General features: G+C 42.8%; 1 long non-coding RNA gene across 4 annotated transcripts; it reads right to left on the bottom strand.

Moving 5' to 3' along the window:
- Gm31630 lies at nt 1-25714 on the bottom strand. 4 transcript variants are annotated; one of them, XR_873805.1, is made up of 3 exons: nt 24711-25714; nt 10237-10438; nt 1-1777 (listed from the first exon to the last, which is right to left on the bottom strand). It is a non-coding gene; the product is annotated as a predicted gene, 31630 (long non-coding RNA). The 4 variants fall into 4 exon arrangements; XR_382750.2 differs by lacking the exon at nt 24711-25714 and adding an exon at nt 11543-13058; XR_382749.2 differs by lacking the exon at nt 24711-25714 and adding an exon at nt 12230-12260.
- Between the last annotated feature and the right edge of the window lie 1295 nt (nt 25715-27009).

The raw sequence follows: 27009 nt of genomic DNA, 5'->3' as shown, positions 1-27009 counted from the left end.
AGCCAGAGCTACACGGAGAAACTCTGCTTCGAAAACAACAACAACAACAAAGAGTTCATCCGAATGGGCTTCTCCGTCACCGAGACAAGATAATCCTACACAGGAACAGTCTATTTCCCCAAACTTAAGAACTGTAGGTTGGCAAACAGTCCCTGGAGATTGTCTCTTCTTATCTGGTGATAGCATTCCCCCTGCACTGATCCCTGGCTGGTGTCCACTGATAGCCTGTGAGAATGTTTTCCCCTGCAGTGGTCCCTTTAGCCATTACCCAGCCTCGGTCCTTGAATGTGCCTCACTTTATTCTGTAATATACTGTCTTCTATCAATATGTTATGCCCTGTGTGTCTCATCTGAATTCCTTCCACCCATATCACAAGGCCTGGGGAGCACAGAGGAGTGCAAAGCAAGACCTCAGTAACAAGTAGGCCTAGCACATAAAGCAATCAACCTACTACAATACCCTTCTGATTTCTATTGAGGGAATCTGTCTCACAGCCCCTGTCTTCCTTTCAGTCTTCCACTTCACACCTGTGCCTTCCCAGCAGGCTGTCTGTGAGATTCCCACAAAGCTAGGGATGTGTCGAAGATAATTATTAATAAATACCAACAAACACCTCTTCAGACTCCCTCAATTACAGAGGTGACGCAGCCTAGTGTTGCTGTTTATGTGAAACGAAGGTGTCCTTCCCAGCTCCACACACATTTGTGAAGTGTTTACAGTCAAAGAAGCTCCATTAGAAAAAGCACAACACACCCCAGAGTCCCTGCGCTGTGTCACTGGAGCAGGCTGCTCTCTCCATTCCCACCCCACCCTTGTGGAAGCCTAGCCAGCTCAGAGGCCTGGTGACAGCTTTTGTGAATGGAGGAGCCCTTCTCCTGGGGTGGCAGGAGCTATAAAAGGTGGGATCTTGTGCAGAGCAGGACCAGCACTTGCTATTTGGCCTGGATCTCTGGATCTCTCGCTTTCTGGAACTCTCTGATTTCCACTAAGTGCAAACCACCTCGTGCAAGGTTAAAATAAGTGGCTGTCTTGTGGTCCCCCAATCTGAGATCACAGCTGAGAAATGAATTAAAGCTGTTGAGAGCAGGGCATAAGGGTGGTTTAAGGGTTTTCTTCCTGTCTCTCTTTGTGTCTCTCTCATCTCTGTCTCTCTGGTACTGACTGCCTAACCGGGTCTCTGGCCCACACTGGCCTATGCTACTGGTGAGAGGGCAAGAGGTTGAGAGGTCCAGAGGTCGTTGCTTCCCTTGTCTCTTGCCTTCTGCATCTGCATATTACAGCTCCAGCCTCACTCCAGTTAACCCCACGCTCAGCTTCCTGGGAGAGGAAATCTTGTTGGCTTTGCTTTGGAGGGAACTTCTTCCTGCCTCAGGGGGAAGCAGGAAGGGGGAGGGAGATGATGTGCACTCTCTATTTCCAGAGGGCAGCTACTGGTCTGCAGAACCCTGTAGATATTAATACTGAGCGAAGGGTTTCAAAGCTTATTTTCTTGTCTGTGAGGTGGACAGCCTGTTAGAGCCCAGATCTCTCAGTACTGAGAAAATGCAGTCGTCTCAATGCATGCATAAGAAGGAATACGAGAAAAGAAGGGCTTTTCGTTGAACAGTCAAGTGTTAAGCCACCAATGTAGGGGTCCACAGGAGTCCTTTTATCCAAATCCTCTGAAACCACGTAAGGAATCAGTGTGGGCCAGTGTGAGATCAAGCAGCGCTTCCAGAGGACCCGTCCTGCTTCTAGGTCTTTGACACACTGATTTATGGGGTTGCTTCAAATAACCTGGAATAACAGATATAAATAAAACAGAATAAAATATTGTTGAAATATGTTCACTAGTAAAAAAAAATGTTCACTATCCACCAATGCCCACCCCAAGAACCCCAACAATGACACTGTTATATTTTGAACCACTCTTGTGAGTGGCTTCTGTCCAGGCACCCATGCAGACTCCAATCCAGGCTGGCCCTGGGCTGTGGGGTTTCCCTCTTTGAACGTCCTTCTTATCCACCAGCCTTGTTAACATGCATAGGCTCTAGTCCTTTGGGACTAATGCTCAGTACCCCCTTGCACACCATCCTGCAAAGTCTCTGCTGCTAGGCACATGTGCTGCTAGGTGGTGAGTGTTTAGTCAAACCTCAAATATGTTCCCATTTAAAATCACTTTCTTATCCCCTCAGGGCATCCCAATGCCTTTGGAAGAGAGAGACATGGTGGGAACACCACACAGAGACAAAGGCAAAAATAAATGCACTCCCTCACCTGAGGTGGCTGAGTCAGTACAGGATGTTCACATGAATGGTTAGAACCCTAGGCCTCAATGAATTCACTTTGAAAATAAAATGGTTTCCACTTTATCTTCAGATGTAAGAGCCCAAAATAGTACCAAGACATGTTTAGTGACACAGTTCAAATGGCAAGCCTGGGGGTTCCCATGCCATTTGGTTTCCTTTGCTCTGACAACCACAAATCCATCCTAAGTTTATTCCGCAAATCATGTGGGCTAGATGAGAGACACCTGCTCTGTTGATGGGGATGGACAGTCTGCCTCAGAAGCAGAGAATTCGCTCATTTCCCCTCTGGCACCTTTCCCTTATCAAGCTGAGAGAGAAAAGTACCACAGAGCATGTTAGCATCCCCCACACCTGCGAAGTTATGCCAAAGGAGAAAGGATGGCCCCGTCTGCCAGTATCTGTCACATTCCATGCCCTCATTTGGATGCATGGGCTTCTCCACCGAGCTTTACTTTTACAAAAGCATGAGGGACAAAAGCTAAACAAACAAATTACAAAACATTTAAAATGATGAGTGTTAAGAATAAAATATATTAGGAAAGGGGAGTAAGGAGCCCAAACATTTCCTATTTCCTTTTAAAAATTGTGTGTGAGCATGTGAATGTATGCATGCACATGGGTGTGCGTGCATGTGTGTGTGGTGTATGTACAAGTGCGTGTGTGAGTATGTGTGCATGTACTCATGCTTGCATGTGTAATGTGTGTGATGCATGTACATGTGTGCAAGTGTACATACGTACATGTGCACATGTGTATGCCTGTGTGTGTGCATGTCTGTGCACACTTGCCAGTGCAGGCACATGTGGAGGCAGAGACCTGTGTCCACATTCCACATTTTAAAATTAGGATACAGACCCTGAACTTGGGGTATGTGATGGTAGTTGGTTTTAATTGTTAAACTGACACAGTCTGGAATCACCGAGGAAGCCGGGCGTGGTGGGGAATTATTTTGATTAGTAGGAAGACCCACCCACTGTGGTTGTAAAGTCATGGCTCAGGCTGGGGTAGGACTTCTTGGTGATGTAGCTGTGTTCTCTTACATTTATATTCTATTTTTTCTTTTTTGATAATTTCACATATGCATAAAATGTGGGTGTTTGGGTTTTTGTTTTTTCTTTTTTACATGTATTTTATACATGTATTTTGATCAGATTACCAAAATGAAGCAAGCAGAAGTAGTAGTGACAAGAAAGACAAAAAATATAATGTGAAACTACAAACATTTTTAGGTGAATAGAAACTAATACTTGGAATAATGGTAGGTTTGACTCCATTTAAAAAAAACATTTTTCTATAGTATGAAGGACATTATTCAGCGAAAAAATTCAAAACCTTAAAAATAATTTTATAATATATCTGAATGACTAAGGATTATTATCTAAAACATTTTAAGCATCTATACAACCCTCCCACACACAGAGAAAAAGAAAAAGTAAATATAGGCAATTAATATGAGAGAAAATGCAAATAAACTTAATAAAATATACTCAATCAGACTAATAATCAAATAAAACATTAAAACAACACTATGCATCTCATCGGATTGGCAAAAGTTAAAGTTTGTTATTGTCTGGATTTGGTCAGGATATAGGGTAATAAGTGTGCCAACTTAATGCTAGGGAAACTGTGAGTATTAGGAGCTGTTATAAAGAGCAACCTAGGAGTTAGTACCTAGTAAAAAATGAAGAGTCCCACAATATCCGATGCAGCAATTTTCCTCCCTATAGCTACACTTAAGAAATACCTTACACATAAGAACCCATACCAAAGATGTTCACTTCTTGTAACAGTGAACTATGGGAAACCCTCTGAATATCTAACCACTGACAAGTACTGGCTCTACTTTAGAATAAGGCATGTCATTGGATATATAGACCTTCAAGATACATTACTGAACCAAAAAATATATGCAGTTCCAGGGCCCCAAAATAAGGTATTTTATGACATTTGGGAAGAGAGCAAAGGGGGCATTGCCGTGTGTGCCTTTGAGCATGTGCACAACAGAAAGTTCTAGAAGGAAATAAAGCAAGATCTAGGTGGAAATGCATCTACTAATGAGAGCAATCCTACTCTGGGAAGGGAGAGAGAAGACAGAATTTTGATTCCTGGGGAGAGTGTACTCACACTACTGAATACTTGAAAATAAGTTACTCAGAAATACTAATATCAACCACAAACATTCACCATGAGAGATGAATATGGAAAGGCAACAGGGCCCTTCTGCTTTATGGGAGGGGTCTAATTGGTTTGTCTGGGGGCTCTCTGGAGCCCTGGGCCTGAGCTGTGGTGGTCCCTGAGAACGGGAAGAATTCCATGGGGACTGGGCTGCCTGAAGCAACCTATCTGGAAGACACAGAAAGGTCTTGTCATTCTGAACCTTTCTAAAAGTGGACGTATAGTTTAATTATCAAGTAAATAACCCAAGCTTGCCCCCAAATGTGACTGATACAGAACGATATTAAGAAGAAATAAGGCTCACCCCATTATTCCACCTTCTGGAGATATACCACAGCATTGGGGGTGCATACACTCCCCTGGCTCTTCTAAGATCCAAGCTAGTTTGAGCAATAAAATGAGCAGCCCCAGGCTCACCCAAATTAAGCAAAGTGTGGTGGTGTCAAGGAAGGATCTGTCAGTGTGTGAGAGATGAAACAGAAATGGACACATAGCTTCTTGATAAGATTAAATATTGCTTCTTTTTCTAAAAATAGAAGAAATAACCTATTTCTCAAAACCACACTTTACCCCCTGTGAACATGTGCAACTGTTGCCCAGACAGCAGATCATTCTTGGCTCTTTGGACGCACAGAGCATGGATGAGCCCTCTGGATCTTCTCAGGGTCGTTCCAAGGGGCCTGGCCAATGGAATACAGCCAGGAGGGCTGGAAATGCCTGCTCGGCAAAGTTCTTTCTTTTCCTCATTCCCATTGATAAGTCCTGAGCCTTTTTTAGCCAGACACTTGTCAACAAGAGATAAACCACACAGAGGCTGAGAAGGGAGGATGGGCAGTTGCTGGCTCAGAACTGGCATAGGCCCTGCAACTGCCTGAATGGCCTATATTTAGGGATGAAGGCTGTTCATCCTTAGAAGGACAATAGGATCTCTGTATGTTCGAGGACCCTGGCCAGGGTTGTCACATGCCTGTATGATTGGATCTAGATCCACATTCTGGCTTTCCCAGGTTCTAGGATAGCAATGATGGATACTGTGCTGGGCAATGGTGGACACTGTGCCTTTTGTAAGAAACCCTTTACTCATGGGCTTCTCATCTTATGTAGCACACTTCATGGTATTCTCCAGTCTGCAGGTTCAGAGAATATTATGCCCAATCCTAAGGTAGCCAATAAAGATGAGGCCCAGGCTTTGCCAGTAAGTAGCCCAGACAGATATAAACAGATCTGACACTAATTAAGAAAGGATAAAAAATAAATTACAAATGCCACTGGTATATGTCTATAACTCACCTAGGAAGCAGAAGCAGAAGCAGAAGGATTGCTACAAGTTTGGGGCCAGGCTGTTCTACATAGTGAGTTCCAAGTCAGTCAGGGTTACACAGTGAAAAGCTTCCTCACAGAAACAAACAAAATATTAAAAGAGAGCAGAGCTCGGTGGAGCACCCCTGTTACCCCAATGCCAAGAGCAAGGGGAGGAAACATTTCTTTCTTTAGGATCAAGTTCTCTCTCATCGTTACCAACTGCAATGTGATAAAGGTTGTCCTCAGCTGTTGAGTCAAGGCACAGAGCCTGTTGATCAAGTTAGAACATGTGCAGAGCAAATACATCCAAAGGATTATGGACTGAGCACAGAGACGTTCTGCCCTTTCCCTAGTGAAGAGACTGCACGGGCACATTAACAGTGCAGTAGCTTTGCCTTCTGCCATGCTAGGGAACAAAGGGGTCAAGAGGGAGTCAGTAGCTTCTTATTCATATTCCCCAGTTTAGACTTTTGCTTGACTATGAGATCCAGTCTATGTTGCTGTTCTGCCTTGTGACCCTGTGACACCCCCCTCCCAAAAAAAACAAGGACATGTGCTGGTTTAAATGACCTTCTTCATGTCTCCAGCTATGTATAGCTCTCAGCTGCATCATCTGTAACTCAGTTCTGAGCCAGAATCTCCTTCAGAACCCATCACGTTCTCCCTTTTATCATGGATAATTTCTGATTCTGTGCTTATCCTCAAAGGAGCTCAGCTTCCAAAGCGGGGGTGGTGGTGAGGTCGGGGAGCCACCCATAGCGTTTGGCTTAGCAGACATTTCAGTCAGTGTGCTGTCTTTACCTTCCTTGAGCAGTGGGCCTGTGAACTAAGCCAGGCCAGTTACACTGTGAGCTGCAAGATGAATCATGCAAGAATGGGAACGGTGCAGACTCCTTCATTCAGGAGTCATCTGTCTCCAAGACCGCTGACTAAATACTAGCCCTCAAATGATCATGACTCCCTCTGGACTTCAGTTTCCTCATGGGGAAAGGAGTGAGAGCTGACAAATCCTTTCCTAAGACATTTCAATGATCAGCAAGAACTGACTTTAGTAAACATAAAGGTGGTAGCCATTAGGGACACCTAGTACATCTCACAATTGAAGAGAAGACTAAGGATTCAGATGCTGTGGTTTGAATTCATTCCTCAAATGCCCTGTGTTAAAACGTAACCCCATATAGTAACTGTAATAACATAGACTAACCTCTTTATGCATTGGAGAGGTGACTGGGGCTTCAAGCTTCTACTATTAGAAATATACTATTTACCTAAAGAGTCACCGGCCATCAGGTTCTGTTATGAAGTAAGATCTCTCTGTCATGCATGCTCTGCCTCCAGACTGTGAGTTCAGTAACTTCTAGCCTGTACACATTACCCAATCTCAAGCATTTTATTATAGCAATATAAAATGACTAAGACCTCCCATTTGAAACTAAAGGGAAGACTGGAGGGTCCTCAGATATCAACGGGATCTCTGAAGCTATCCTGACTTCTGGCTTTTTTTTTTTTTAACTTATTCACATTAGATCTCACTCGCTTCAATCTTCCAGTCAGCCCCTCCCACAATCCTTCCCTCATTCCCCTCCCCTTCTCCTCTGAGTAGATGGGCGCCCTCTTTGTATCCCCCCCCCCCCACAACACACACACATCAACTCTTTGCAAGGCTAGACCCATCCTATCCCACTTAGGCCAGACATGTCAGCCCAGCTAAAACAACATATCCCACATACAGGCAACAGCTTTTTCTGACCTTTTCCAAACCTGCTTCTAAAGCCTTCTCTAAAAAAGGTGGGTGTCTTAATTTCTATATAGCACCTATAGTGCCTACTAAACATTAGTTGACATAAAACAGTAGACAAATGAACCTAGATGGATCCCACCATCACCCCACACACACTTTGTTTTTTGAGACAGGGTCACATTATGCAGCCCAAGCTGTCTAAAACCCACCTCAAGCTCACAGTCCTCCTGCCTCTGACCCCGGACTGTGGGATTAGCAGGCATGCACCATCATATTCAGCCTTTCTTGCTTCCTGGCAAGAAACTGATTCTTTTCTGCTCTCTACCTTTCTTCTGGCCTGTGGACTCACACAGCGCTTAATCAAATCGTAACATCTTGTCACATTTGTGTCCTATGCTTTAAAGCGATGAAACACAGACGCTGTTAGAATCCATTCAATATGCCTTCTGAATTCCTTTTTGTTTCTTCCCAAAAGTAATGAATTTGGTGCTTATGTATTCTGCCTGCCTGTGGTGGTTTGAAGAACAATGGTCCCCACAGGCTCAAAGGGAGTGACACTGTTTGGAGGTGTGGCCTTGTTTGTGGGTGTGGCTTTGTGGGGGAAGTGTATCACAAGTGGGCAGGTTTTGAGGTATCAGAAGCTAAAACCAACATTTCTACTGTCTGCTGATCAAGAAAGTAGTAGACCTCTCAGCTCCTCCAGCACCATGTCGGCCTGCAAATGAAGGCAGCAGACTAATCCTCTGAAACTATAAGTCAGCTCCAATGAAATGCTTTCCTTTATGAGAGCTTCCAATGTCATGGTGTCTCTTCCCATCAATAAAATCCTAAGACACACATTTACTCTACACAGGGTCCAGATAATTGAGCTGATAGCTTGAAGAGACCCAGTGCTTTAGTAAACAAACACAGGCATTTAGAACTCCGCAGTAGCAAACAAAATATTTTTTCATAGCAAGTCATTGGCTTCAGCCCAAATGGCATAAAAGGCAGTGGGATGCAGGTGAGGGGCTTCCTGGGTTCTCTTTATCCCGGGAAAAAGTTGAGACAGAGATTTTTATGCCTGTGTCCTGAAACAAGGGTCTTAGGTCCTTAGGGTGTTCCTTCTACCTGGTTCCTCACACCTGACCTGGCCTCTGTAGTATTGTCTAGCTTGTGTATTACCTTAACTCTCAACAGAGTAGAAGCCAGGCGTGGTGGCGTATGCCTTTAATCCCAGCACTCGGGAGGCAGAGGCAGACAGATTTCTGAGTTTGAGGCCAGCCTGGTCTACAAAGTGAGTTCCAGGACAGCCAGGGCTACACAGAGAAACCCTGTCTTGAAAAAAAAAAATCAACAGAGTAGAATACATTTGCGCAATTTCAAATTTACATAAGTAGCATGTTGATACTGTTTGTATCATTCTGAAACTTGCATTTCCCCCTTGACTTCATATTTTAGAAGTTTAGAACTACTTGGAGTTCTATAAGAACTATCCCAGTATAGCCAGAAAAAAAAGTCCTTTTTTTTTTCTCCTAGTGAAAACTTGCAGTTTTAGAAATGTGACAGACCCCGCTGTGAATGTGCTCATACACACCTCGTTCCTTGCTCCTATCTCATGCGTTATGCTCTATGACAATCTGACAGTCATGTGGAGTAGAGTATGCTGGTGGTTGTGCTGCATGTGTTTCTAGAAAGGGTCAAACCATGAAGACAAGGGGGTGTCAGCATTTTCTTCCTGTGTCAGTGTAAATAGTGCAACCTCTAGCAGACACTACACATCCCTGCCTAAAAGCAGAGAAAGCTGCCACAGATAACACATCGGCCAATGGACATATTCCAGGGAAATATTATTTACGAAACCAGGAAGCTGGGGGTTAGGGTGTAGTTCCTTTAGTAGAGTGGCTGCCTAACATGCACGAAGCCCTGGGTTCAATCATCTGCACCACATAAATTAAACACCTAGTGGAGGTGGAGGAGATCAGGAGCTCAAAGTTATCGTCAGCTACATAATGAGTTCCAGGCCAGCCGGGGCTACATGAGACCCTGTCAAAAACAAACTAACCGATCAACCAACCAAATAAACAAACAGGAAAAAAAAAAAAAACTCTCCAAAACAGGAGACTGACCAGTAGGCCATACTTATTCAAGATAGACTATATGAAAACAAAAACAAACAACAACAACAAACCACAAGTTAATAGAAAAATAAACAAGATCTGAACAGGTAGTACACAGAGCTGTTGCCATAACGGGCAGCGAGTACACAAACAGCTCAACCGCCTCAGACACCAGCTCCTTCAGCTGTGTCTAGGCTGGCCGGAGGCAGCCATGCAAATGGGACCACTGACCAGAGCCTCTGGAGGCAGTTCTGCCCAGTAGGCCCTGTCTGTTATTATTTGCACTGAAAAATTTCAGGACCCTCCTGGCCACCCTCATACTTGTATATTTAAGAAAAGTAATGAATAAATAGATGAATAAATAAATTTTTAGAAAGGCATCTGCCAGAGTGGAGAAACTGGAGAAAGCAGCATCCAGGGAAGTCATTATAACAAAGGCCCAGAGAACATTTGCCGATCATCCTTCTTTGGAGGTTAGATCCTTTCACTGTGAAAAGGAGAAACAGAGAACAGGATAACAGCCGACTCAAAGAGATTTCCAGAAGGCTTTCTGCCTAGTCAGCTGTAATGCTGCCTCAGAACACTGCTGACATCACACATTTCAAAGGAGTCTGGCCCAGGAGAGTTTACCATTAGAGAAACGTCCCATTGTCCTGATGTGCGTGATCAGTGGAGAGACCAAGAGCTGCGGAATTTGCAAAACTCCTCGGATAAATCTGCAACCTGGGAAGAAGCTAGGGCAGATGGTTCATGATCTGTATTGAACACTCCGAGAAGAGCTGCATTTCTGTCTGTGACAAGTGACCAAGCCCGCTCAGTCAGTCAACAGGTTCTCCAGTTCGGGAGTGAGGATTAAAAGGAAAAAAAAAGACAATTAGACAACATTGTAGCGTGACCCCAGTCAATTCTGAGACTGAAGGCAAATTTTTATTTTCCAATCCACTTTTTATACTATTTTAATTATATGCAAGTATTTTGGGCAAGCAGTACAATAAGGAACTAACAAAGCAGCAAGCGATTACTCCCGTGACAGTTGTTTAAAAGGGCTTGTCATAATGACTTAAGCCCACTCCCTCATCCAAGCCCAAAATCTTGCCTAGTTCTTCTGTTCCACCCTAAGACTAAAATTCCTGCCTTATTCTACTTCCCTATTACAGCCTAAAGTTAGATTCTTGCTTACTTCTTATGCCCTAATGTTAGATTCCTGCCTGAGTTTACTTCCAATGTCAGATTCCTGTCTGAAGCCCACTTCTTTGTCCTTAGCCAATGTCAGACTCCTGCCAAGCGGTACCCCAAAAGGCTTCCCACAGAAAAGCTGATGGAGGAAGCCTGTGTGCTATATTTGGCAGCTTGGAAGGTTCTGGCTGTGTAGGTTCCATCAGGAAGAACCCCAAGCAATAGGGGTTTAGATGAGGGGCTGATATCTCCAGTTAAGACCAGGTTAGTCCTGCTCTCAGCTCTCTAGGATGATCTGACACCTTCAATATTGCAAATGTCAAATAGCTGTTAGCCAGGTGACAGCAGATGCCACCTGCTGTGTCTGACTTTGGTCTGACATGAATCTTTGAACATTGATGACCCTACTTCCCCCAAGGAAGTCCAGAGATCACTGCAGTGGAATTATTTTCTTATCTGCATCCTGCTCCTTGCTGCTAACAAGGAACAAACTAAACAGACCCCCATCAGTCAAATGGCTTAGGGAAACTTGGAACCAGCCTGAGACCTCAAAGCTCTGTGTTCTCAAAGCAGGCTCTTCAAACCGCCACTTTGAACAAAATGTCCCTTATATGCCACATGTCTGGTAAGACACTAATTAAATTCTCTGAAATAGGTGACAGAAGAAGTCACTCTGGCAGTTATTTCTCAGTTTGTCTGTCTTCTTCAGAGACTGTTTTCTCTAAAGCTCACAGGACCCAAGTTGTGTCTCAGATCTCACCAGAACACAGAGACCAAGGATGTCAGTGGCACACCCACTCCAGTGGAGTCTTTGTGGCAAGTCCAAAAGCTTGGCCGCAGTCCTGAGGCACAAAGTTTCATGGAAACTGGTCTCCTGGAGAGTCTTTGTCATCCCATAACAGAGATGTGTTTCAGATTTGTCCTTGCGATAGTGTGGAGGGTCTTGCATGCTTTCTTTCAGTATTTTACTGGATAAGAGCTAGCAATCTCAGGGCTACTTCAACAAAGTAAACTTAGAATTCTCATTACAGTCAGGTATGGCAGACTACATTACATATTAGAAGAAAGTTGGTGAGTTCCTCTGACAAATGGAGGTTCCCTATGGATACTTAAAATAACAGCTGAGTCACTCCCATATTCAGGAATTTACAAAGGTCTAAGAAGAAGGAGGGTTGTGGTTTAAGGAAGAACTAGAGTATTGCATTATTCATGAAAAGGTTAACAAGAGCAGAACCCCCTGGTGCTCTGTTCAGGGGAATATCACAAATTGCATAAGGCGCAAAGGAATAGCATAAATTGTGACTAGTGTGCAAAATCCTCACCTGGCTCCTAGAATAGCTGATTTTAGATAGGGCTGCTTTTTATCTCAGTTGTAATCACTGCCTGGTTCCTTTATGTATGCATTTCTCTGTTTTGTGTCATTATGCATAGGATAACTTCAATGTACCTTGGCTGATGTGTCACCTGACTTCTTTGTTTTCTTCTGTAATATAAGTCTGATGCTCGCTTTGAGAAATTTCATTCAGCCTTCCAGTCCACTCGAGCACCGGGGTGCCATGCCAGCGGAGTCACCCGACACCCGCAAGGGCCCACACAGGATTCCACACGGGATCCTAAGACCTCTGGTGAGTGGAACACAACTTCTGCCAGGAGGCAGTTTCGAACACCAAATATCTGGGCACCTTCCCTGCAAGAAGAGAGCTTGCCTGCAGAGAATACTCTGACCACTGAAACTAAGGAGAGAACTAGCCTCCCAGGTCTGCTTATAGAGGATAACAGAGTCACCTGAGGAACAAGCCCTAACCAGAGACAACTATAACAGCTAGCTTCAGAGATTACCAGATGGCGAAAGGCAAACGTAAGAATCCTACTAACAGAAATCAAGACCACTCACCATCATCAGAACGCAGCACTCCCACCCCACCTAGTCCTGGGCACCCCAACACAACCAAAAATTTAGACCCAGATTTAAAAACATATCTCATGATGATGGTAGAGGACATCAAGAAGGACTTTCATAACTCACTTAAAGAAATACAGGAGAGCACTGCTAAAGATTACAGGTCCTTAAAGAAAAACAGGAAAACACAACCAAACAGAAGTCCTTAAAGAAAAACAGGAAAACACATCCAAACAGGTGATGGAAATGAACAAAACCATACTAGAACTAAAAAGAGAAGTAGACACAATAAAGAAAACCCAAAGTGAGGCAACGCTGGAGATAGAAACCCTAAGAAAGAGATCTGGAACCATAGATGTGAGCATAAGCAACAGAATACAAGAGATGGAAGAGAGAATCTTGGGTGCAGAAGATTCCATAGAGAACATCGGCACAACAATCAAAGAAAATACAAAATGCAAAAGGATCCTAACTCAAAACATCCAGGAAATCCAGGACACATTGAGAAGACCAAACCTACGGATAACAGGAGTTGATGAGAATGAAGATTTTCAACTTAAAGGGCCAGCTAATATCTTCAACAAAATAATAGAAGAAAACTTCCCAAACATAAAGAAAGAGATGCCCATGATCATTCAAGAAGCCTACAGAACTCCAAATAGACTGGATCAGAAAAGAAATTCCTCCCGACACATAATAATCAGAACAACAAATGCACTAAATAAAGATAGAATATTAAAAGCAGTAAGGGAGAAAGGTCAAGTAACATATAAAGGCAGGCCTATCAGAATTACACCAGACTTTTCACCAGAGACTATGAAAGCCAGAAGAGCCTGGACAGATGTTATACAGACACTAAGAGAACACAAATGCCAGCCCAGGCTACTATACCCGGCCAAACTCTCAATTACCATAGATGGAGAAACCAAAGTATTCCATGACAAAACCAAATCCACACATTATCTTTCCAAGAATCCAGCCCTTCAAAGGATAATAACAGAAAAAAAAACAATACAAGGACAGAAATCACGCCCTAGAAAAAGCAAGAAAGTAATCCCTCAACGAACCAAAGAGAAAACTGACACAAGAAAAGAATGCCAACTCTAACAACAAAAATAAAAGGAAGCAACAATTACTTTTCCTTAATATCTCTTAATATCAATGGACTCAATTCCCCAATAAAAAGACATAGACTAACAGAATGGCTACACAAACAGGACCCAACATTCTGCTGCTTACAAGAAACCCATCTCAGGGAAAAAGACAGACACTACCTCAGAGTGAAAGGCTGGAAAACAATTTTCCAAGCAAATGGTCTGAAGAAACAAGCTGGAGTAGCCATTCTGATATCGAATAAAATCGACTTCCAACCCAAAGTTATCAAAAAAGACAAGGAGGGACACTTCATACTCATCAAAGGTAAAATCCTCCAAGAGTAACTCTCAATTCTGAATGTCTATGCCCCAAATGCAAGGGCAGCCACATTCATTAAAGACACCTTAGTAAAGCTCAAAGCACACATTGCACTTCACACAATAATAGTGGGAGACTTCAACACACCACTTTCATCAATGGACAGATCGTGGAAACAGAAACTAAACAGGGATACAGTGAAACTAACAGAAGTTATGAAACAAATGGACTTAACAGATATCTACAGAACATTTTATCCTAAAACAAAAGGATATACCTTCTTCTCAGCACCTCACGGGACCTTCTCCAAAATTGACTATATAATTGGTCATAAAACAGGCCTCAACAGATACAAAAATATTGAAATTGTCCCATGCATCCTATCAGACCACCATGGACTAAGGCTGATCTTCAATAACAACATAAATAATGGAAAGCCAACTTTCACGTGGAAACTGAATAACACTCTTCTCAATGATACCTTGGTCAAGGATGGAATAAAGAAGGAAATTAAAGACTTTTTAGAGTTTAATGAAAATGAAGCCACAACATAACCAAACCTATGGGACACAATGAAAGCATTTCTAAGAGGGAAACTCATAGCTCTGAGTGCCTCCAAGAAGAAACTAGAGAGAGCACACACTAGCAGCTTGACAACACATCTAAAAGCTCTAGAAAAAAAGGAAGCAAATTCACCCAAGAGGAGTAGACAACAGGAAATAATCAAACTCAGGGGTGAAATCAACCAAGTGGAAACAAGAAGAACTATTCAAAGAATTAACCAAACGAAAAGTTGGTTCTTTGAGAAAATCAACAAGATAGATAAACTCTTAGCTAGACTCACTAGAGGGCACAGGGACAAAATCCTAATTAACAAAATCAGAAATGAAAAGGGAGACATAACAACAGATCCTGAAGAAATCCAAAACACCATCAGATCCTTCTACAAAAGGCTATACTCAACAAAACTGGAAAACCTGGACGAAATGGACAAATTTCTGGACAGATATCAGGTACCAAAGTTAAATCAGGATCAAGTTAACGATCTAAACAGTCCCATATCCCTTAAAGAAATAGAAGCAGTTATTAATAGTCTCCCAGCCAAAAAAAAGCCCAGTACCAGACGGGTTTAGTGTAGAGTTCTATCAGACCTTCAAAGAAGATCTAATTCCAGTTCTGCAGAAACTATTTCACAAAATAGAAATAGAAGGTACTCTATCCAACACATTTTATGAAGCCACTATTACTCTGATACCTAAACCACAGAAAGACCCAACAAAGATAGAGAACTTCAGTCCAATTTCTCTTATGAATATCGATGCAAAAATCCTCAATAAAATTCTCGCTAACCGAATCCAAGAACACATTAAAGCAATCATCCATCCTGACCAAGTAGGTTTTATTCCAGGGATGCAGGGATGGTTTAATATACGAAAATCCATCAATGTAATCCATTATATAAACAAACTCAAAGACAAAAACCACATGATCATCTCGTTAGATGCAGAAAAAGCATTTGACAAGATCCAACACCCATTCATGATAAAAGTCTTGGAAAGATCAGGAATTCAAGGCCCATACCTAAACATGATAAAAGCAATCTACAGCAAACCAGTAGCCAACATCAAAGTAAATGGAGAGAAGCTGGAAGCAATCCCACTAAAATCAGGGACTAGACAAGGCTGCCCACTTTCTCCCTACCTCTTCAACATAGTACTTGAAGTATTAGCCAGAGCAATTCGAAAACAAAAGGAGATCAAGGGGATACGAATTGGAAAAGAGGAAGTCAAAATATCAGTTTTTGCAGATGATATGATAGTATATATAAGTGACCCTAAAAATTCCACCAGAGAACTCCTAAACCTGATAAACAGCTTCGGTGAAGTAGCTGGATATAAAATTAACTCAAACAAGTCAATGGCCTTTCTCTACACAAAGAATAAACAGGCTGAGAAAGAAATTAGGGAAACAACACCCTTCTCAATAGTCACAAATAATATAAAATATCTTGGCGTGACTCTAACTAAGGAAGTGAAAGATCTGTATGATAAAAACTTCAAGTCTCTGAAGAAAGAAATTAAAGAAGATCTCAGAAGATGGAAAGATCTCCCATGCTCATGGATTGGCAGGATCAATATAGTAAAAATGGCTATCTTGCCAAAATCAATCTACAGATTCAATGCAATCCCCATCAAAATTCCAACTCAATTCTTCAACAAATTAGAAAGAGCAATCTGCAAATTCGTCTGGAATGACAAAAAACGTAGGATAGCAAAAACTCTTCTCAAGGATAGAAGTACCTCTGGTGGAATCACCATGCCTGACCTAAAGCTTTACTACAGAGCAATTGTGATAAAAACTGCATGGTACTGGTATACTGACAGACAAGTAGACCAATGGAATAGAATTGAAGACCCAGAAATGAACCCACACACCTATGGTCACTTGATCTTCGACAAGGGAGCTAAAACATCCAGTGGAAGAAAGACAGCATTTTCAACAAATGGTGCTGGCACAACTGGTTGTTATCATGTAGAAGAATGAGAATTGATCCATACCTATCTCCTTGTACTAGGGTCAAATCTAAGTGGATCAAGGAACTCCACATAAATCCAGAGACACTGAAACTTATAGAGGAGAAAGTGGGGAAAAGCCTTGAAGATATGGGAACAGGGGAAAAATTCCTGAATAGTACAGCAATGGCTTGTGCTGTAAGATTGAGAATTGACAAATGGTACCTCATGAAACTCCAAAGCTTCTGCAAGGCAAAAGACACCGTCAATAAGACAAAAAGGCCACCAACAGATTGGGAAAGGATCTTTACCTATCCTAAATCAGATAGGGGACTAATATCCAACATATATAAAGAACTCAAGAAGGTGGACTTCAGAAAATCAAATAACCCCATTAAAAATGGGGCTCAGAACTGAACAAAGAATTCTCACCTGAGGAATACCGAATGGCGGAGAAGCACCTGAAAAAATGTTCAACATCCTTAATCATCAGGGAAATGCAAATCAAAACAACCCTGAGATTCCACCTCACACCAGTCAGAATGGCTAAGATCAAAAATTCAGGTGACAGCAGATGCTGGCGTGGATGTGGAGAAAGAGGAACACTCCTCCATTGTTGGTGGGATTGCAGGCTTGTACAACCACTCTGGAAATCAGTCTGGTGGTTCCTCAGAAAATTGGACATAGTACTACCGGAGGATCCAGCAATACCTCTCCTGGGCATATATCCAGAAGATGCCCCAACCGGTAAGAAGGACACATGCTCCACTATGTTCATAGCAGCCTTATTTATAATAGCCAGAAGCTGGAAAGAACCCAGATGCCCCTCAATAGAGGAATGGATACAGAAAATGTGGTACATTTACACAATGGAGTACTACTCAACTATTAAAAAGAATGAATTTATGAAATTCCTAGCCAAATGGATGGACCTGGAGGGCATCTTCCTGAGTGAGGTAACCCAATCACAAAGGAACTCACACAATATGTACTCACTGATAAGTGGGTATTAGCCCAAAACCTAGGATACCCAAGATGTAAGATACAATTTGCTAAACACATGAAACTCAAGAAGAATGAAGACTGAAATGTGGACACTATGCCCCTCCTTAGAATTGGGAACCAAACACCCATGGAAGGAGTTACAGAGACAAAGTTTGGAGCTGAGACGAAAGGATGGACCATCTAGAGACTGCCATATCCAGGGATCCACCCCATAATCAGCTTCCAAACGCTGACACCATTGCATATACTAGCAAGATTTTGTTGAAAGGACCCAGATGTAGCTGTCTCTTGTGAGATTATGCCAGGGCCTAGCAAACACAGAAGTAGATGATCACAGTCAGCTATTGGATGGGTAACACGTCCCCCAATAGAGGAGCTAGAGAAATTACCCAAGGAGCTAAAGGGAACTGCAACCCTATAGGTGGAACAACAATATAAACTAACCAGTACACCAGAGCTCTTGTCTCTAGCTGCATATGTATCAAAAGATGGCCTAGTCGGCCATCACTGGAAAGAGAAGCCCATTGGACACGCAAACTGTATATGCCCCAGTACAGGGGAACGCCAGGGCCAAAAAAATGGGAATGGGTGCGTAGGGAAGTTGGGGGGGGGAGGGTATGGGGGACTTTTGGGATAGCATTGGAAATGTAATTGAGGAAAATATGTAATAAAAATATTTTAAAAAAAAAGAAATTTCATTCAGATCCAACACTCCCTTGTGTTCGTGTCTGTTTGTCACTCACCGACTCCTTATCCACTTGAGTACGGGGTCCCTGATTTCTCCCGCGGGTTGAGGGACTCTGACTGAGCCAGCCGTGGCAGGTCAGTACACGACTAGTTGATCGTGCACAGGATAGATAAGATGGTATTTTTCTCAAAACAGCATCTAAGACAACACCTATTAATTGGAATTGGTCTACTGAAATAATATAGGTGTATGCCTATAATCCCAGTACTCAGGAGGCTGAGGCAGAGGCAGAAAGATCACTATGAGCTTGAAGCCAGTCTGTGTTACATAGCAAGCTCTGTATCAAAACTATACATACATTCATACATAATACATACATACATACATACATACATATATGAATGCATGGATTCATGCACATACATACATACATACATATGACCAATTTAATATTCTCAATTGTGTTAATTAAGCCTTCTGTTTTTGTGAAAAGTACTTAAAAGAGACAGGTGAAAGCAGGAAGCATTCTGGCTCAGAGTTTGAGAGGTTTCAGTCTGTGGTTGACTCTGGGCCTAAGCAGAGACTGGGCAGCACAGCAGGGACATATGGCTGAATAAAGAAGCTCGCTTGGATAAGAAGCAGAGGACAAGAGACGTCTTTCTGAGGTATGCCCCAAGACCTGCTTCCTCCAACTAATACATCTTATGAATCTATTGAGGAATCATTTCATTGATCAGTTCAGAGGCCCCATGGTTTCATCGCTTCCCAAAAACCTGTTAGCTACAACCACGTTCCCAGAACACAAGCATAGGACATTTCATATTCAAACCATAAGACTAATCAGTGGTATATTGATGATTTTTAGACACTGGAGATGATAAGATCAACAAAGAAAGATATCTGCCTTTGAGGAACAACAGCTGGGTGGACAGACCACGAGTCATAAAGCGTGGGGAAGGAAGGTTGTGGGAGTCTGAGAAGAGATAGCTCAAGAGGCAACGTTAAAGGAGTAAAATAGCACAGTGAGGAGGGGAAGCAGGGGCGGCTAGGCAAACAACAATAAGAAGCCAGTGGACAGGAATGCCCAGTGTGTGGGGATGTGACCCTTAGCTTGTAGCATCAAAAGGTCACATGGAAAATGCTGCCTGGAAAAGCTTTGGAGGACATGAGGAGATAGAATGTCAATGAGAAGATAAGCAGAGCAACCCCTAGAAGGATCTAAGATCAGATCTGAGTCTTAGAAAACTAATTCTATTATCATAGTGGATGCAGATTATAAAGACAAGGTTTGAGTCAGGCAACCTGATCTGGAAAGTACATTGTTGATAGATTCGGGGCCAAATTTCAAATCATAGTTATTGAATTGATGAATGGATTAATCAATTAACTAATTAATTAGTAATAGTGAAAGTGGGTGAGCAAGCAGGGATCTGGCTCCAGCCTCTTCTTCAACTAAAGTAGTTTGCTTTTATCTATGCACTGCTCTTTGCCATAGACCTTGAAAGAAATACTTTGTGGCCTTAAAGAGGTAGTCTGACATCCATGGCTCAGGCAGGAGGCAGTGCAGGCCTCTAAGGCAGTGCTTCTGAGAGAAGACACCATGGCTCAGGCAGGAGGCAGTGCAGGCTTGTAAGGCAGTACTTCTGAGAGAAGAATGTGGCCAACAGTTTGCAGTTTCTAGAACACAGAGGGGATGCTGACCAGCTATATGTGAGTTTGGGTTTTCAATTTCTTTTCTTTCAAGAACAAAATAACATAAACAAAATAACATAAACAACAAGGACTTTCCAAATCTATCTCAAAATTGTCTTCATTTAAATTTAATTTTTCTTTTTTTTTTTTTTTCATTTTTATTATCCAGGTATGAAGGTGTATGCTTGTAATCCCAGCATTTAGAAGGTGAAAACAGAAGGCTAGCCTGGGCTACATGAGATTCTATCTCAAAAAAGAAAATTATATTTTAATGCAAAGTGACAAACATTATTTTAAAGACCATATTGGTAAGTTAATGAGATATTTCCCTATAAACTTTATGTTAGTTTTGACTTTACTTCCCCCACACCACATATAACTCACACTTTCAACTGGAAATCTCATAAAGTTTGAATTTGTCCTAATTAGCAAACTGTGAAAGCAGTACCATTGGCTTGCCTAGGATACTTTTTTCCAGGTAATTAGAAAAAGTTAACAATCCCAATTAGTTCTTCCTCAAGACATTTAAGTCACAAGACAGTGAGCCATGTGCCTCTGTGTACCAATGGTAAATGACTGTCCTTACACACTGTCTATGTTTCTACAAAGGTCTGTGTTACAGCCCTACTCTTCTCCTGGGATTAGGAGGGGTAATGGTTGGCTTTCTGTCACTATCCTGTGTTTCTGTTACACAAAATACACTGAATAATCAGGATATAAAGAGAAAGGGGTTTTTTGTTTTGTTTTGGTTTGGCTTTTTTGGCACAGTATTGGAGACTTCAATTTTAGTGACAATTTTGGAGGTTTGGTTTCTTTAAAAAACAGAGAATAAGAATATGCTTTCATTTTAGTCCCAGGTGTAGGATATGCGGCTGCTTCAGATTGTCCATAGAAGCTGACTATGATTTGCCTCATGTTCTAGCAAGGGTGTGATTTTTACCAATAGCAGATAGTTTCTGCAGTTGTGTGACATTTAGAGTTCTGGAGATTTTCAGAGGGTATATAAATGCTAGGGCCCCAAGAGGTGTGGCAGGTTGTTGGTTGTTGGTTGCTTGCTATTGGTTGAGGTTGGTTACAGTTTGTTAAGTAGTCACGCACAAAGAAGAACTTAGATGTCCTGATGATGAAGATGAAACTTGCCCTAAGAAACTTGATGCCCCTAATCAGGAGGTAGTAATCCCTTTCCCCTTTATCCTTTTTTTTCCTCTCCTATCTGCCTCGGACTGGACTCAGTTGATCCCTCAACTCATAGGAGAATCAGGGTTCCAGTACTCAGGTGGGCAAGGAGTTGGCGGGGTGACAAACAGACACAAACACCAGAGAGAGTGTTGAATCTGAGTAATTTCTCAAAGCAAGCATCAGACTTATATTACAGATGAAAACAAGGAAGTTAAGTGATACATTAAGGTCATCCAAGGTACATTGAGGTTACCTGATACAAAAATGACTCTTTACACAAAACAGAGGAATGCTTACATAAAAGTTAGCAGTAATCAGGCAGTGTTTACAACTGGGATAAAAAACAGTGTTTGCAACTGGGATAAAAACAGCCCAGCTAAGATCAGCTTAATCTTAGAATCCAGGAGCAAGGGCTTTATGCTCTTGCCATAGTTAATCCACCTTCTCCCTAGGACATTATAAATTCCTGTATATGGGAGTGACTCAGCTGTTATTCTAAGTATTTGAGTTCCTTCTTAGACCACAACCTTCCTTATTCCTAGGCCATTGTAAATTCCTGCACATGGGAGTGACTTGGCTGTTATTCTAAGTTTACTTTGTAGAACTAGCTCTGAGATTTCTAGCTTTTGATCAGTAAATTGCAATGCCTGATTTCTTTCATTATCTACACTGGAGGCATTTTGTCTGAATGAGTAGCATTCTTACTAAATTTAAAACCTAAGGTCGGCTCAACGATTCCCTAGGATATTGGAAAACTGGTGGAGGCTAATCTAACTTAGCTATATGTCAAATCATTCCTTGGAGGCAATTATAATAAAACAATATTGAAGGAAAGTACACAGATCCATTCACTGACTGATGTAGGGACAAATTTGGAGCATTCGTGCTACAGGATGCCAAGACTCCAGGAGAAAAGTTTCCGTGAAACTTTTTGCCTCAGAACTGCATCCAAACTTTTGGGCCTGTCACGCCGTTTTCACTGGAGTGGGTATGTCACCTACCCACTCATGTTAGGCCACCTACCACCCATGTTAGGCTGTTGAAAGGGCAAAAGAAAGAAGAACCCATAAAGTAGCAAAAGATGGATACATTCAGACTAATAATCAGTTGTTCCTATTACTTTGGGGCCTGTGTAGAAATAGCGCATTATAATAGAAAGACTGGGGAAAGGGAGTCTGTCCACCTCAGAATCAGAACGGGGCAGGGGTAAGGTCTCTATAGCCCATTCAAATACACACCTTACAGTAGTTACTTTTGAATATGAATAATAGGAAATTTCTAATATGAATTTCCTAATGTAGACATTAGGAAACTGGAACTGTTTATCAGAATCATCACCAAGGGCAGCTCAGTGACAAAAAGGCGAGAAAAGGATCCTATAGTAGTTATCATTTCTGTAACACGTAAGGAGCCACAACCCAGGCAACTGTGTGTGTGTGTGTGTGTGTGTGTGTGTGTGTGTGTGTGCATATGGAAAGGGGGCGTCCCCTGCAGGTGTCACAGGAGGCAGGGAACTAACTAGGAAGAAATGAGAATGAAAACTTTTAGTCAAACTGGATCAAACTTCTGGAGAATCTGATGCCAGGAAGTTTATTGCCAGTCTGTTTAAACCCAGTACATTTGGGAAAAGGTTTCCAGGTGATAATCATTCCAATTCCAGGTTGTCTTAGTCAGAATTTCTATTGCTGTGACAAAACACCATAGCCAAAAGGCAAGCTTGGGAGGAAGGGGTTTATTCACTTATACTTCCATATCATAATCCATTATTGAAGGAAGTCAGGATAGGAACTCAAACAGAGCAGAAACCTGGAGGCAGGAGATGATGCAGAGGGCATGGAGGAGTGCTGCTTACTGGCTTCCCCTGGCTTGCTCAAGCTGCCTTCTTAGTGAACCCAGGACTACCAGCCCAGGGATGGCATCACTCACAATGTATAAGACGTTCTCCCATCAATCACTAATTAAGAAAGTGCCTGACAGCTAGATCTGGATCTGTAAACATTCTAGCTTGTGTCAAATTGGCATACAAAAACCAGCCAGTATACAGAGAGACAAGAAAGTTTAATGTATAACTACATTGAAATAACTTTACAAAGTACATGCCACCATGAAGATAGGTTCTATAAGACCTGGTGTGGTCTCTGACAGAGGTAGCAGAGAAGCCAGAAGGCTATGAAGTATATGTGACATCTTCTCTAAGGGTGAGTTGTATTAATGGAGAGATAAAGATAAAGGTGTAGGGAGGGATAGTCTGGGATAGACATTCTGGGGGATTTGGGTGAGGTCTGGCTCCACAGATTGCACAGGTCCCAAGGTCATGGACAATATCCACTCCAGCCTTCTGGGTATAAAATAGGTATTTCCTGCTTTGAGGAGACACCCCTGTGTGATTACCATTCTTGGTTTCCCTAGTGATCTGTAGGTGCAAGGACCTTTGTGCTCACAGCAGGTATTTGACCTTACAGTTCAGAGGAGGAATCTATAAGGGCAAGGGGGTGGGGCAAGCTGGCTGCCAGAGCAGGAGGCTGAGAGATTACATCTTCAACTGTCAACTTGAAGCACAGAGACTGAATGGAAAGTAGGGAGAAGTTATACGCTCTCAAGTCCCAGAACTAATGTCCTTCCTCCAGCAAGCTCCACCTCCTAAAGGGTCCTCAACCTCCCACCAATCAAGTGTCTATGAGCCATCAAGGAACATTTCACATTCAAACCACCACACACCCCTAATGACCTGACCTCCGTTCATAGGCTTCACTTCTTAAAGGTTCCAACTCCTCACCCTTCCCAGGTTTTCTCTTCTCCCCTTCTCTCCTCTCTCCCCTCCCACTTTGGTCCCTCCTTTCTCCTCACCACTCCTTTCCTTCCTTCCCCCATGGACCTCAGTGGGGGCAATCCAGTTCTAAACTATGTTAAAAGACAACGGGATCATGGGGACAGAGTTCTTACACATGAGATTAATGCCCTTACAAAAGGGACCCTTAAAAATTCTATTTGTCATGTGATAAGACAATGACAGTGGTCATCTATAAACCAGGAAGCAGGTAGCACTTTTTTTTTCAGTACTGGGAAATGACCTAGGGCCTCACCATGTTAGGTAGGCTACTGGGCTCTCTGTTTATTTTGAGAGGCTCACTCACTAGCTAGGCTGGCCTTAAACACACTCTGGAACACAGCCACTCTTGAGCTTGCAGTTCTTTTGCTTTGGCCACAAGAATGGTTAGAATGGCAGCCCTGGGCCACCAGGCCTAGTTCTGATTGTGGATCCATACTTCTGTCTGTTGTTCAAGCCACCCAGTCTCTAGAGAGCTTCTGTTACAGTAGCCGAACAGACTAGAACACCAAGGGACCCCAGCTCCTGGATGCTCCCTTGTGTCTCCTGTCAGCAGGTTCTCAGAGCTGAGGAACAGTCTGTAGGCATTATGTTTTTGGGTACTGTGTTTTCTGATTTCTCTGCCCCCATATCTTGTTCCAATCTGGACATGGCATTGTAATTGCTTATACCAAGAATTTCCTGTCTCACGTTTGTATAAACAGTTCTTACCATTTATTCCCTTCCAGGGTAAGGGGGTGGGGAAGATTGTCTCAGATTTGCCATGAGGATAGACTGATGAGCCAGGAGGAGAGCATCTGAGAAGACACCATGAGAAAAAAAAAAAACACAAAGAACCAGATCAATAGTAATATGCAAGTATTCGGATCATGGCTGGAGGTAGCCGGATAGCTTAGGGGCTAATATCATCATTTACCTAGCTCTTGAGGTGTAGCATGAAATGGACTCTGTGTGGTTATTGGGGACTAGCATAGGTTAAGGAAATACAGCCACTGGATTAATTCACTAGTTACGTTTATAATAAAAATAAGTAATTTTACAACAGCTTCTGTCAATTCCCCTGACCATAAGGCCCCAGAGTCCAGGCAACTGATAGCTTGAAGAGGAGGGACCATTGCTGTCTTCTGAGACAGGGCTTAGAGTTCACTTGTCCATAAAGAAATCGAGTTTCAAATGGTGGCTTGCTGCCGCTGGAAGCCCATCAGGCAGCCAGGCACTTTATGCAATGGCACATGTTAAACACTGTAACCTGAGTGTGGAGTCTAACCATTACGCTATGGCTTCTGTCTGCAGTATGATGGAGTATGCAAACAAATAACTGAATGAGAGCTTTAGAGAATCATCCAGTCAGAAGTGAGAGGCAGAGTGTATTCCTTTTGGCTTCCCCACCCCTTTAGAGTCACTATGCAGTGTTACTCTCATCCCTGGACTCCATACTAAGTGGAAATATTAGTGTCTCATGAGTCCCAGTTCCTTAAGAGGCTTAGAGCCCTTTCTGAAAGTGTGTTCTCCTGTGTCTTTGGGCCAGCTGCCTGGATAATGGGAGGGTTCCAATGGGTAGGTAGTTGAGATCCTATGTTTCAGTCCTGGGTCAGCCACGTGTTATACAGCTGAGCCTTTGAGCATGGGTCGGGCCAGGTGCGATTTCTGTTAGCATCTTGCATTCTGTATGTTACAGGTTTGTTTGTTTGTTTGTTTGTTTGTTTTTTGGCTTGTAGGTCATACTTGGTGACAGGTGACCTTTCCATAGCTCTTCTTTTCTGGTAAAAAAAAAAATCAGTAATAACAGCCCAACTGCTTTACTATGTCTTTATTTTTATAACTTTCTACCAGAGTATTGCTTCCCTTAGTTGGCCTGTGGGTTGGGGACACAGATTTGGCTACCACACCCACAAATACTTGACGACAGGCAGCAGGGAAGGCAGGGAGCCAGGGCTTGAAAGTTCCAGAGTTTACAGTTCCCACTGGGATTTAGATTTGATGGACCCATCTCACCTTCATAAATTACTGACCATGGCCTTTACCGACCGCAGCTTCTCTTTCCTTTGAACTTTTCTCTGTGTCTTTGTTCCAAAAAAGCCCAAAGAGTCTGTTCTAAAAATTGGCCATCCCCCTGTTTGGACGGGCCGAGGCTGCAGGGTGTCACTGTGAAAGGAGACCTCTCTATTAGATGTTCCTGTGGTTCCAGGCTCACTGAGAGCTGTGCCTCTGCCCTGGCAAAGGGACTCATCGTTTGAAAAGTTATTTCTAGCCCAGAGCAGCTGTTCACAGCTCAAGTTCAGCAAATGCCGTCACTTCTGCAGACTCAGTACCAGCGTGCCCAGGGACAGCATGGTGACCTTAGTGCCTGACTTTGATGAGTAAGCAGAGTGACCACTTGTCCAAGGTCTTATAGAATCACCCATCGGGTATTCAATTATACTCTCTCTTCTCACCTGGTCCAGCAAAAGCCTTAGAAGCAAGAACTCAGAGAGTCTCCTAGCCCCAGGTTGCTGCCCTGGAGTTTCCCAGGAGAAATAAGATTATTATAATTAAATCAGCAAGAGAATCTCTCTCTCCCATGGGTTCTTGTGTGGCAGGAAGTGTACTTGATACTTTCAAAAACTACCATGCTCATTTAGAGACAGAGGCTTCCATGAACTTCATGACTAGGAAATAACAGAACTAGAGCTTAAACCCAGGTTCCCCGGGACCCCAGGCTCTCCTTATTCCAGTATGGTGTATGGACTAAAATCTGACCCGTCTCTGTGCCGCAGTGATGGGAGGGACACGTGGAAACCCCTGTCTAGCTCCTTCTGCCTACTGTTCTTCAATAGTTTGATGATATTCTGCTAAAATAATCAGTCCCTTTGCCCAGCCCCATCTCCATCTCCTTCCTGTATGCGGACGTCTTCCATTCCATGTGAACGTCCGAGCAGGAGGCAGGGAAGTACAATGTGCACAGCTCAGGCTACTGCCTGGATTTCTCTTTCTCTGCTCTCCTTGGTCAGCCATGCCATGTAGTAGTTTT

Source organism: Mus musculus, chromosome 13, assembly GCF_000001635.26.
Source record: "Mus musculus strain C57BL/6J chromosome 13, GRCm38.p6 C57BL/6J".
Classification (NCBI taxonomy): domain Eukaryota; kingdom Metazoa; phylum Chordata; class Mammalia; order Rodentia; family Muridae; genus Mus; species Mus musculus.
The sequence above is the reverse complement of the archived record's forward strand: the minus strand, read 5'-3'. Positions and strand labels throughout refer to the sequence as shown.